Source organism: Schistocerca serialis, chromosome 8, assembly GCF_023864345.2.
Source record: "Schistocerca serialis cubense isolate TAMUIC-IGC-003099 chromosome 8, iqSchSeri2.2, whole genome shotgun sequence".
Classification (NCBI taxonomy): domain Eukaryota; kingdom Metazoa; phylum Arthropoda; class Insecta; order Orthoptera; family Acrididae; genus Schistocerca; species Schistocerca serialis.
In genome coordinates, this window is record NC_064645.1 from 472,343,560 (window position 1) to 472,357,066 (window position 13,507).

A 13,507-nucleotide genomic window follows, 5' to 3' on the forward strand; every position below is an offset into this window, starting at 1 on the left:
AAGTTTTGTTCGGCTGGAGCCGCACTTCTGATTTCTGCGGCCAGAGCGCTCGAGAGCGCAGTGAGACTAGAGATGGGTCGAGCTCGTTCATTCCCGTGAACTACTTCATTCATTTCACTCTTTGCCGTGAAGCGTTCAAATGAAGTAGTTCATTCATGAAGTACGGAAGGCTGGCGAAGTTGCCCAGTTCGCCGCTCAGCCGCGGCTACGCTCGCTTCGTAATACTTCATAATTTTACCAACAGATGGCCGAACTATGCAGTAACGTGAACGCAACGTGTTACGCTCTTACAGTCTTTATCCGCCAAGTGAAACCTTATTTGTTGTATTCATGGACTGAAAACTAGGGCTACCAACGAAATGCAGTCCAATTTTGTTCCTTTTAAAATTTAAACCAAAATAGAATGAGTATGTTTACCACTGTTACAAAGTCTATATACCTACGTTAAGTAATTATTCAGAAGTTTTCCTGTAGATTTTATTTTTGTTGAGAATAATAACCCTCCAAATTCAAAACGTAAACTGTCACGATTTCAGGTAAAATCCCTCTTTATTTTCTTTGGAAAGCAGTTTTTGTGTCTGTTCACTCTTATACAATGGCTAGCAACTCGCGATCGCGTAAAAGTAGTGAAATTTGGGGTTTCTTCGCCGATTTAGGTGATGGGAAAGCAAAGTACAATTATTGTTCTAAGTGTATTTCATATAAAGGAGGAAATACATTTAATCTAGCGCGTCATGTTCGAGTGCTGCATCCAACAGTGTCATTGTCAGTCAGACGCTTAGCGCCCCCTGCTCCTGCATCTTCCGATATTTCTTGGATAAAAAACCCGCACAATCCGGAACTAACATCAGCTAATGCCAGAAGCGAACAGCAGTTGGTGCCAGAAAATAACAGTACCACTTCAGTATCAGAAAGCAGACCTCCATATCACGGAACATTACCCATGTATTTTCCGAAACCTCGTTCTAACAAAAGAAATCAGGGGATAGATTTCGCACTTCTGCAGACTGTTGTAAAGGATTATTTGCCCTTCAACATAGTGGAAAGCAAACATTTCCAAAGTTTTGTAGGCAAACTGAATGGTGCTTACAGAATGCCATCTCGGAAGACCATTTCCAGTACGCTGCTACAGCAACAGTACGCCATGATGAAAGAAATTGTGAGAGCCAAAATTAATTCTGCGGAAGCGGTTGTGCTGACAATGGATGAGTGGACCTCAACTACAAATGAGAGTTATTTGTCGGTGACAGCGCACTACGTTAAAGACCTGGAGCTGGCGTCTTCCCTCCTAGAGTGCTTTAAATATGACGAAAGGCACACGTCAGAAAAAATCTCGGAAGAACTGCTACGTGTCACAAGGGAATGGGGCATTCAAGAAAAAGTCGTCTGTGTTATCAGCGACAATGCTGCTAACATTGTGGCAGCTATAAGACTCACAGCCTGGAAACACATCCCCTGCTTTGCGCACACACTCAATTTAATTGTTCAGAATGGGCTTCCGCACATTCAACCCATTCTGAATAAAGTAAAAAAAATTGTTGAATTTTTTAAAAGAAGTTCGCAGGCCTGCACGAAACTGAAAAAGATGCAGGAACGGTTAAAAGAACCAGTTCTGACACTAAAACAGGACACTGTTACAAGATGGAATTCAACCTATGATATGCTGCGAAGAATAATCGAGGTTAAGAATTCCCTAATGACAGTTATCACTCTGAATTATCCAGATCTTCCAAATCTGACTGCAGAGGACATTGCAAGTGTAACACAAGCCTGGGACCTGTTGAAAGTTTTCAAAGACTGCACTGAGGAAATGTCAAGTGAAAATGTTGTCACTGCTTCTAAAGTTATACTACTTAGTCGCTCGTTGAAAAAATGGTGTTGCAGGTTTGTTAATAACACTGAAATTCATGTAGACGTGCAACAGATGGCCGAAAAGTTAGCTGAAGACCTAAAACGACGATTTAGAAATACAGAGGAAAATTCCATTTTCGCGGAAGCAACTGCATTGGATCCCCGGTTCAAATTACATGGTCTTTCTGATAAAAATTCTGCTGAGAAGGTGAAATTAAACCTGATCAGGCACTGTGAGAAATTTGTGACGAACACATCCACTGCTACTGCAACAATCTCCGTTCCAACCACTGGATCAACTTCCAGTCTCTGGCTCGAATTTGATGAAGTGTTTTCCAGGCTGCAGAGTAATCCACACCCGAGAGCTGCTGCAATAGTGGAAGTGGACAAATACACTCCTGGAAATTGAAATAAGAACACCGTGAATTCATTGTCCCAGGAAGGGGAAACTTTATTGACACATTCCTGGGGTCAGATACATCACATGATCACACTGACAGAACCACAGGCACATAGACACAGGCAACAGAGCATGCACAATGTCGGCACTAGTACAGTGTATATCCACCTTTCGCAGCAATGCAGGCTGCTATTCTCCCATGGAGACGATCGTAGAGATGCTGGATGTAGTCCTGTGGAACGGCTTGCCATGCCATTTCCACCTGGCGCCTCAGTTGGACCAGCGTTCGTGCTGGACGTGCAGACCGCGTGAGACGCCGCTTCATCCAGTCCCAAACATGCTCAATGGGGGACAGATCCGGAGATCTTGCTGGTCAGGGTAGTTGACTTACACCTTCTAGAGCACGTTGGGTGGCACGGGATACATGCGGACGTGCATTGTCCTGTTGGAACAGCAAGTTCCCTTGCCGGTCTAGGAATGGTAGAACGATGGGTTCGATGACGGTTTGGATGTACCGTGCACTATTCAGTGTCCCCTCGACGATCACCAGTGGTGTACGGCCAGTGTAGGAGATCGCTCCCCACACCATGATGCCGGGTGTTGGCCCTGTGTGCCTCGGTCGTATGCAGTCCTGATTGTGGCGCTCACCTGCACGGCGCCAAACACGCATACGACCATCATTGGCACCAAGGCAGAAGTGACTCTCGTCGCTGAAGACGACACGTCTCCATTCGTCCCTCCATTCACGCCTGTCGCGACACCATTGGAGGCGGGCTGCACGATGTTGGGGCGTGAGCGGAAGACGGCCTATAACGGTGTGCGGGACCGTAGCCCAGCTTCATGGAGACGGTTGCGAATGGTCCTCGCCGATACCCCAGGAGCAGCAGTGTCCCTAATTTGCTGGGAAGTGGCGGTGCGGTCCCCTACGGCACTGCGTAGGATCCTACGGTCTTGGCGTGCATCCGTGCGTCGCTGCGGTCCGGTCCCAGGTCGACGGGCACGTGCACCTTCCGCCGACCACTGGCGACAACATCGATGTACTGTGGAGACCTCACGCCCCACGTGTTGAGCAATTCGGCGGTACGTCCACCCGGCCTCCCGCATGCCCACTGTACGCCCTCGGTCAAAGTCCGTCAACTGCACATACGATTCACGTCCACGCTGTCGCGGCGTGCTACCAGTGTTAAAGACTGCGATGGAGCTCCGTATGCCACGGCAAACTGGCTGACACTGACGGCGGCGGTGCACAAATGCTGCGCAGCTAGCGCCATTCGACGGCCAACACCGCGGTTCCTGGTGTGTCCGCTGTGCCGTGCGTGTGATCATTGCTTGTACAGCCCTCTCGCAGTGTCCGGAGCAAGTATGGTGGGTCTGACACACCGGTGTCAATGTGTCCTTTTTTCCATTTCCAGGAGTGTATTTACAAGAGCCCCTGCTACAGAGACTAGGCAATCCACTTCAGTGGTGGTCTGAACAGCTGTCAGTATACCCCTCGCTCTTTGAACTTGCAAAAATACGACTATGTATTGTCGCAACCTCCACGCCGTGTGAAAGAGTGTTCTCGAAGGCAGGACACCTTATAACTGACAGAAGAAATCGCCTGACAGGGAAAAAAAGTGGAACAAATCATGTTTTTAAACGGAAATCTCTGAAGATTCACCAAATCCGTTGATGTTTATTCATAAATATATATGTGTATTTTTTTTGAATTTAATTAGGACAATCCTCAAATTGACATTTAGTGTAATTATTTCAATAATGTGTACGAGATAAACATTCCTACATGAGCTATTATCTTTCAAGCGTGGATTCCACGCATGCTTCAGTTCCAGACTGACAAGGTAAGCATTTTATTTTCATGTTGACTGTGCGTGCTCACACAGCCAGCCTCTTCTTTTGTATTTTAATATTCATTTGTCTGCAAGCGCTGCCAACGGTAGCTTACCCGTAGACGCGAAGTATAACTCCACAAATAGCCGCTGGTAATGATGTCAGCACTGCAGGAAGCAGCTGACGCTACCTTCCCCTCGCCCCTCATCGACTGTACCCCTCCTAACCCTATCGTTCCCCAGAAACACCGCGCGATTCGTCGACAGGCAGTAGAGGGAGGACTGAAGTGAAGGGAGAATGAGTGACGTAGCGCCGATGTACTGGGGGAGGGAGAGGGGAAGAGAGTTAGTGACCTAGAAAAAAGTGTGGAGTGTGCTATCTGCGAAGAGTTTGAAGTACCAGTTCATTGAAATTGATTGGTTAGTTCACACTTCACTGGAGTGAAGCGTTCATTTGAACGACTCATTCACGACCTCCCCATCACTAAGTGAGACAAAATGGCGACAGGAGCCGAGAAAGCGTATGTCGTGCTTGAAATGCACTCACATCAGTCAATCATAACAGTGCAACGACACTTCAGGACGAAGTTCAACAAAGATCCACCAACTACTAACTCCATTCGGCGATGGTATGCGCAGTTTAAAGCTTCTGGATGCCTCTGTAAGGGGAAACCAACGGGTCGGCCTGCAGTGAGCGAAGAAACGGCTGAACGCGTGCGGGCAAGTTTCACGCGTAGCCCGCGGAAGTCGACGAATAAAGCAAGCAGGGAGCTAAACGTACCACAGCCGACGGTTTGGAAAATCTTACGGAAAAGGCTAAAGCAGAAGCCTTACCGTTTACAATTACTACAAGCCCTGACACCCGATGACAAAGTCAAACGCTTTGAATTTTGGGCGCGGTTGCAACAGCTCATGGAAGAGGATGCGTTCAGTGCGAAACTTGTTTTCAGTGATGGAGCAACATTTTTTCTTAATGGTGAAGTGAACAGACACAATGAGCGAATCTGGGCGGTAGAGAATCCTCACGCATTCGTGCAGCAAATTCGTAATTCACCAAAAGTTAACGTGTTTTGTGCAATCTCGCGGTTTAAAGTTTACGGCCCCTTTTTCTTCTGCGAAAAAACGTTACAGGACATGCTCGAAAATTGGCTCATACCACAACTGGAGACCGACAGCGCCGACTTCATCTTTCAACAGGATGGTGCTCCACCGCACTTCCATCATGATGTTCGGCATTTCTTAAACAGGAGATCGGAAAACCGATGGATCGGTCGCGGTGGAGATCATGATCAGCAATTCATGTCATGGCCTCCACGTTCTCCCGACTTAACCCCATGCGATTTCTTTCTGTGAGGTTATGTGAAAGATTCAGTGTTTAAACCTCCTCTACCAAGAAACGTGCCAGAACTGCGAGCTCGCATCAACGATGCTTTCGAACTCGTTGAAGGGGACATGCTGCGCCGAGTGTGGGAGGAACTTGATTATCGGCTTGATGTCTGCCGAATCACTAAAGGGGCACATATCGAACATTTGTGAATGCCTAAAAACACTGTTTGAGTTTTTGTACATGTGTGCAAAGCATTGTGAAAATATCTCAAATAATAAAGTTATTGTAGAGCTGTGAAATCGCTTCAATCATTTGTAATAACCCTGTATGTGTTTGAGCAGTTTTGGAAATTTAGCCTTGGGTGAGTGAAACAGCGCGTGAAAGATTTTTTTTGAGAATATATCATTGTTAAAGAACTACTAAAGTATATTAAAGCGATATATAACACCATCGGTGTTTGGCTTCCGGTTACAAATAAAATTTTTGCGAATTGAACTTCTAAGAAGGCGAAATAGGAAATGAAAGTTTTTATGAAAATAGTTTTTTGTGAAAGCATTTTAAGCTGCATCTATGAAAATTAGAAGTAAAAAAATACATGTTTCAATGTTTTTGGAAATTCGTCCCCTATGGGGGTGAAACAAGGATGAAAGTTTTTATGGAATTATTTCATTATGCAAGCATTTATGAAACAAAATCTATGAAAATTTGTATTTGGCTTAGAAATAAAACGTACTCATGTTCTGTTTTTAGAAATTCAACCGAGAACTGAGTGACTGATTCAATGACCCGTCATTAGAGACCGGATTGTATGCATCATAAAAAAATGCATGCAAATATGCATGAAAAATGCTTAAAATGCATGAAAAGTGTGGAAATATGCAAAATCAAATAATAATAAAAAAAACATAGTAGTTACTGCGTGCTTCATATCTCAAAGTCTAACCTGTATGTATCAATACCGAGTTTCAAGAATTGCTCCTTGTTTGCTATTGTTGTCAGTAACAAGCGGATGCGATATGGGTGAGTCGCGATGAAACAATCGATATGTACAGGACCAACTTCGAGATATATCGCACGCAGAGGGCCACGCTCAAAAACTCCGTAATATTTTGTTTAAAAAGCAACAAACAATCATGAATTTTTTTGAACAGCATTAACTTTTAACTGATACTATTGGACCAAAGCATCACTTACAATTTATTTTACGTTTTTCTATTGTTGTAAACATAAACGACCAAGTACTGTTCCAAATGTTCCGTAGTAAGATTGTGTCTCCGATCACTCAAAACATTTTTATAAACAGAAAAGGACTGTTCTACATTAACTGATGTCGAATTTGCATGCTATTTTGGCACTTGTTGCTTCTGGTAAAAGCTCACCCGTCCCATTAATAAAACTATGAGTTTGGCACAAGAGTTCAAAGCCTGGGTTATTGTTTAAAGTGTTTTCAAACTTTTGTTTAAGTTTTCTTGGGAATACCTCAGGCAATGAGAAGTTAACTAGAATAATTTTATTTATTAACTGAGTTTCAAGCTTTTTAATAATTGCGGGTATATGGGAAAAATGAGTGCTAATCACAGCAAACTCTTTTTAAATACCGTAATTATTAAAAGCTTCCTTGCACTGGCAAACTACCGAAGCCTCTGCACTATCGAAGTCGTTTTCTAGCCCTCTAATGGCCTCGAAATGTTCATTGTAAAACAACACAGCTTCGACCCACGTACCCCAACGAGTTACCACTGGTTTGGGTGGTAAAGATACATTTGGTAGTTTTTCTTTGTAGGTTTTGATGCTAGCAGGAGCTTTTAGAAACACTTTCTTTGAGGATGAAATCAGTTTATTTTCATTCACAAACGTGGAACGTACTTCTTCAGCAAGGCGATGTACTCCATGAACAAAGCACGTCACAAGAGTCACATTGGGATAAAATGCTCGGAGGGCTTTTCCTGCTTTGATCATATAGGTTGCAGCACCTAAAATAAACACAAACACCCTTTCATCTGCAGAAGATTCTGGAAATATATTTCTAATACCCTCATTCACAAATCTGGTGATCGTAGAATTTTATTTATTTATTTATCGTATGGCAATAACAGCAAACATTGACAAGTACATAAAGTTTAATTTTACATGTATATCTAGTCAAGTATTTACATATATTTTAGTTTTACTTTTTGGCACAAATTGTATATACATTTTTAAATTGTGAAAATTACTAACTTAATATTACTGACTACTTTGACTGGTATAATTGCAAGTTAGAAAAGGCAGATGCATTTAATCGTAGTTCGATATCTAAAGATTGAAGCCAACTAACACCAGAGGGAGTAGCACTAATAGGAAGAAGAAGGCTTTCTTTTAAAGCACCAACAATTAAATTTGCAATGTAACGGCCTCAAGCGTCTGTAGTTTCGTCAACTGAAATCCAGACAATGCTGTCCTTGAGTTCATTGCGTATTTGTTCCAGAATTTTTACGTAAATTGTCGTTATGTAATTTTTACGCCATGTTCATTCATCTGGTGTATTTTGATTTAAGCAATATTTGCGCAGGAAGCCTTTGAGGATTGGGTTTGTAAGTCTGTGAAGGGGAATATTGCTTGCAATGAATGCTTCATATTGATCCATGTTAAACCGACCTTTTTGGTTACCTTTGGACGAATCACAGCTACTACAACTTGCTGTTGTCAGAAGTTATTCTCGCAGTCCTTTCTTCTGCATTCCTGAGATGTGAAGACTTGTCTTGATATGCTCGTCTAATTGAAACTTTTTTTTGCACGAAACGTTTTTCTCGCAAACTCGACAATATAAAACAGTTCCATCACATGTAAATGTTCCAGGATGGTCAGCTATCCACGAAACGACGTTTCTTTTTGCAGGAAGCATGGCGCACAGAACGTTACACGCTGTACGCCGTAAACGCGTTCATCTGTGTACAAGTAAATAGAAAGGTAAACTGAAGCAATGGACTTGCGACTAAAAGTTTGCGTAGTTTAATTTAATTGTTGCCGATGCGTATGGTATGACAGCTGGAAGGGGGGAGAGATTAAGCGGGTGTGCGGGCGTAGGAGCATTGACTCGGTCTGTCTGTTCCTGTTCCTCTTCTGTAGTGATTTCGCCAGGCAGTGGCCTCTCGGTTAGCGATTGCACGCAATTCTAGGTCGCGGTCGATCTGTGAGACATCAAAACTAGATCGAGCTAGAGACCGCCCGTCAAAATTTTTAAAATATTATGAACATAGAGCGAAAATATGCATCGTCACTAGTTTTTAGTTAAAATATGGAATAACCGGTGAAAAGGAGCCAAATATGCAAATGCATATGGAACATGCAAATGCATAATATCCGGTATCTACTCATCATCACCCAGCCCAAACCGCTAAGGACAGAAACTTGAAGTTTAGGAAGGGTGAAGATCTTATATTGAAGTCATCATTTAAGAAGGGACTGTGTGAAATTCCACTCCTAATGGAGTGAAATACGGAATGAAAGGATTTTTGAAATTATGTCGCCATTAAGGGAATTTTCAAGCTAGAACTACGAAAACTTGTATTTGGTTTCTCAGTAAGAAAATAAAAATACATGTTTCAGCATTTTTGGAAATTTAATCACTAAGGGGGAAAAATAGTAAAATACTCGGTGAAAATCTTTTTTTGAAAATAAGTAGTTACTAAAGAATTGCTAAAGGATTTTTAAGGCTACATTTATGACAATTGGTATTTGGCTTCTCAGTTAGATATAAAAAAATACGTTTTTCAGTGTTTCTGGAAACTCACTCCCTAAGGGAATAGAATTGAGCATGAAAATTTTTAAGAAAACGTTTCGTTACATTAAAAATTTTAAAGCTAAATTTATGAAAACTGGTATTTCACTTCTCGGTTAGATATAAAGAAATATCTGTTAGTGGGTGAAAGTTTCTATGGAAATATATCCACAAGAACGTAAAAAGCATGATTAGAAAAATCTTTGGACCCCTGCTACAGAAATAAACAAATTTTTTATTTGTAATGCACTGCCGCTATTTGAGTTCGTCTTGTCATAAGGAGGTCGGTAGTGGTGCTATGGACGCTAGAAAATGGAGCGCGAAGTGGAGAAATCGAAACATTTCCGACATATTCTTGTGTTTACGTTCAGTAGAGGTATGGCAGCGGCGGGAGGCAGCCAGGAACATTTGCGCTGTGTGTGGGGATAGTGGCATTGGACAGAGCACGGCAAGAAAATGGCTTTCTCATTTTATGGAGGATCGTTTTGACATTAGTGACCTACACGTTCAGGAAGATCTTCGGGGTTTGATGAAGATGATTTAAACGCTTTAATCCTCAATGATTCACGTCAGTGTCCTCGAGAACTGGCATATGTGATGAACTGTGATCATTCCACCATCGTGCGACATTTGCATGCGGGGGGGAAGATTCAAAAATTGGATGTATGAGTACCACATATTGGCCAGCCGCGGTGGCCGAGCCGTTCTAGGCGCTTCAGTCCGTAACCACGCGGCTACTACGGTCGCAGGTTCGAATCCTGCCTCCGGCATGGATGTGTGTGATGTCCTTAGGTTAGTTAGGTTTAAGTAGTTCTAAGTTCTAGGGGACTGATGACCTAAGATGTTAAGTCCCATAGTGCTCACAGCCATTTGAACCATTTGAACTTTCCGGTGTCTCCAGGTCTCTTAAACGTATACAACCTTCTTTCATGATTCTTAAACCAAGTGTTAGCTATTATTGAATCATGTTCTCTGCAAAATTCTACCAGGAGGCTTCCTCTTGCGTTCCTTACCCCCAGTCCATATTCACCTACTACTTCTATTCCTTTGTCTACCATCGAATTCCCCCATGACTACTAAATTTTCGTCTCCGTTAATTATCTGAATAATTTCTTTCAACTCATCATGCATTTATTCAATATCTTCGTCGTCTGTGGAACTAGTTGGCACATAAATTTGTACTACAGTGGAAGGTGTGGGCTTCACGTCTATCTTGGCTACGATAATGAGTTCACTGTGCTATTCGTAGTAGCTTATCCGCAATCCTATTTTTTATTGATTATTAAACCTACTCTTGCATTACCCGTATTTTATTTTGTATTTATAACCCTGTATTCACCTGACCAGGAGTCCTGTTCCTCCCGCCACCGAACTTCACTAATTCCCGCTATATCTAACCTTAACCTAAGCATTTCCCTTTTTAAATTTTCTATCCTACCTGCCCGATTAACGGATCTGACGCTCCACGCTCCGATCTGTAGAACGACAGTTTTATTTCTCTTGATAACGACGTCCTCCTGAGTAGTCCCCGCCCAGAGATCGGAATGTGTGGCTATTTTACCTCCGGAATATTTTATTCAAGAGGTCGCCATCATCATTAACCATATAGTAAAGCTGCATGCCTTCGGGAAAAATTACGGCTGTAGTTTCTCCTTGCTTTCACCTGTTCGCCGTACCAGCACAGCAATGGTATTTTGGTTGATGTTACAAGGCCAGTTCAGTCAGTCATCCACATTGTTGCCCCTGCAACTGTTAGAAACACTGCTGCCCCTCTTCAGGAACCACAAGTTTGTCTGGCCTCTCACCAGATACCCCTCCGTTGTCCGGGAACAGCGGTGACGGAACAGTCGCACCTTGATTTTCAATGTACGATGTCTGTTAAAAAAATTTATGAACATTCGTACTTTCGCGCCAATGATGTGTTGGAGCAAAATGCGGTTGGCATCCTTGCACACGGCTGTTTTTCATGTATAACTACCAGAAGTTTCATTGTTGATTGACTGTTAGTTGTTATTCAGTGCTGTATTGAGTAGTGTCGCAGACTTTGCGAATTTTGAGGTGGCAGAGTTAGAGGAGTAGCGCGTTTGCATTAAATTCTGCGTGAAACTAAAGAAAATCCTTACAGGGACACGCCAAATGATGGAGGAAGCCCACGGTGATGAGTGCTTAAGCCGTACTCGGTGTTATGGATGGTTCACACGGTTTAGAAATGGCCGGACGTAAGTTAAAAATGACCCACGTTCAGGACGCCCCTCGACGTCTACCGAAGATGCTCACGTCAGGAACGTCAACGAAATTGTGCGTAACAAACAAAGACTGACTGTCCGAGAAGTGGCAGAAGTATGTAACATTTCAGTTGGATCATGTCATGAAATCCTGACACAGCATCCTGGAATGCATCGTGTTGCCACCAAGTTTGTCCAACGGCTCATGAGTAAAGATCAGATAGACCTTCGCCTCGCAATCTCTAAAGAGCTTTTGGATCTCACTAATAAATGAGATGGTCCCTATGGACTACTTTTATTTCTTATGTAGTCGAAAATCCCGTTGAAAGGACGAAGATTTGCAACGATAGACGAGATTAAAGAAAATTCGCAGACGTTTCTACGAGCGATCCGGGAAGACTGCTTGCGGAATTGGAAACGGCGTTGGGAACGGTGCATCAGTTGTGGAAGAGAGTTTTTCGAAGGAGACCGTGTTCAATAAGTTAAACGTAGAAAAATTCTGTGAACAAAGTTCCAGAATTTTTTGACCAGACCTCACATGGACAGTATTTCACTATCATATTTCTTTGTCAAAGTTGATATATCAAATATTTATGTCAAAGAAATTTGATGGTATAATAAGAAACTTTGTCAGATCTCGCCTGTTGGCGAATACAAACATCATCAATCTAGGGCCTTGCCGTAGATTTGATCATAAAAGTCGCTCGTCTTGTGTTTACTGCAATATCAAACGTAACCACTTGGAGCGCTGGCGTCGCTACAGCTATTTGACGTTGCTGTAGTCTATTTGTAAACATGGCTTCAAAATTGGTGTTTTCCTTCGACTCGTTTTTTTTCCCAATAAACTTGCTTCGATTAGGATGAGCGGGGTGACCAAAGGCTATTAAATGTGTGCTGATGGGCAGGTTGAATATGCTGCAGGGGACATGTGTAAACAATCACAGCTGAAGCCATCCCTCTCTACATCTGGAAACATCGAGGCAGCTTTTCAGCAAGCCAGAATAGAGTTCTTAGCTTTCCATTCTACTTTGACTATTTTTGAACTCTGGAAGCCACAAGTTAAAAAGCGCTTCATCTGTTTCGTACTTTTTATTAATTGTTTAGTTGTTGGGACACTAATTCCATTAATTAAATTATTCAAAAATAAAAATAGTTCTCATTGTCCACGTAGTGTACTAAACATTTATTTACCTTTACGTATTCCCCCTTCACTGCTTTATAAATCGATTCACATGTTTCTGGAATTACTTTGGTTAATGTGCAATGTCATATTCGAGTGCTGTGCTGCAAACAAGAGTAGCCCTATCATGTATCAAGAAATCCCAGTGTCACAGTTTGCTGTCTTCTGCAGGTATTGCGTTTCTCAAGTGAGTATTTTGCTTTGTAATATGACAAGCCACTTTACTGACGAAATATTGAAATACACTCTCATTAAATCGTATGTGATTTATACCTAAGAGTTGACACCCTCCACTTGCAGCTCTCGTATCAATTTTTTCTGAATGCTTTTATTATCTCGAAGTAATACATGTGGCTTCAGCAGCGCGTAACAACAAGTCGTTATCCGACATATTGAAATTTGACGAAAACTATGACGATAGTGTAACACCCCTTTTTTAGCGCCACGTCAAAGATCTTTATCAAGGAAATTTGACGGCCGGCCAGTGTGGCCGAGCGGTTCTAGGCGCTTCAGTTAGGAACCGCGCGACCGCTACGGTCACAGGTTCGAATCCTGCCTCCGGCGTGGATGTGTGTGATGTCCTTAGGTTAGTTAGGTTTAAGTAGTTCTAAGTTCTAGGGAACTGATGACCTCATATGTCGAGTCTCATAGAGCTCAGAGCCTTTTTTTTTTATTGAAATCTGACGAATATTTGATTATATTTCTTTGTCAAAGAAATATGATAGTGTGTAAGTAGGCTGTTCAGGTTTTCTTATGTAAGTAGGCTGTTTAGGTTTTTATATGGGTAACGCCACGTAGCGCTCTGTATGAAAATCACTGGCTGTGCTGTGTGCAGTCTGTGGCTGGTTTGCATTGCTGTTGGCTATTGTAGTGTAGGGCAGTTGGCTGTTAACAGCGCGTAGCGTTGCGCAGTTGGAGGTGAGCCGCCAGCAGTG

At 42.6% G+C, this 13,507-nt stretch overlaps 1 protein-coding gene across 1 annotated transcript in view; it reads left to right on the forward strand.

Moving 5' to 3' along the window:
* The window catches only part of LOC126417076 (putative inorganic phosphate cotransporter), a 188,726-nt gene that overhangs the window by 11,848 nt on the left and 163,371 nt on the right, over window positions 1–13,507 (forward strand). The gene's annotated exons all lie outside the window — the stretch shown is intronic.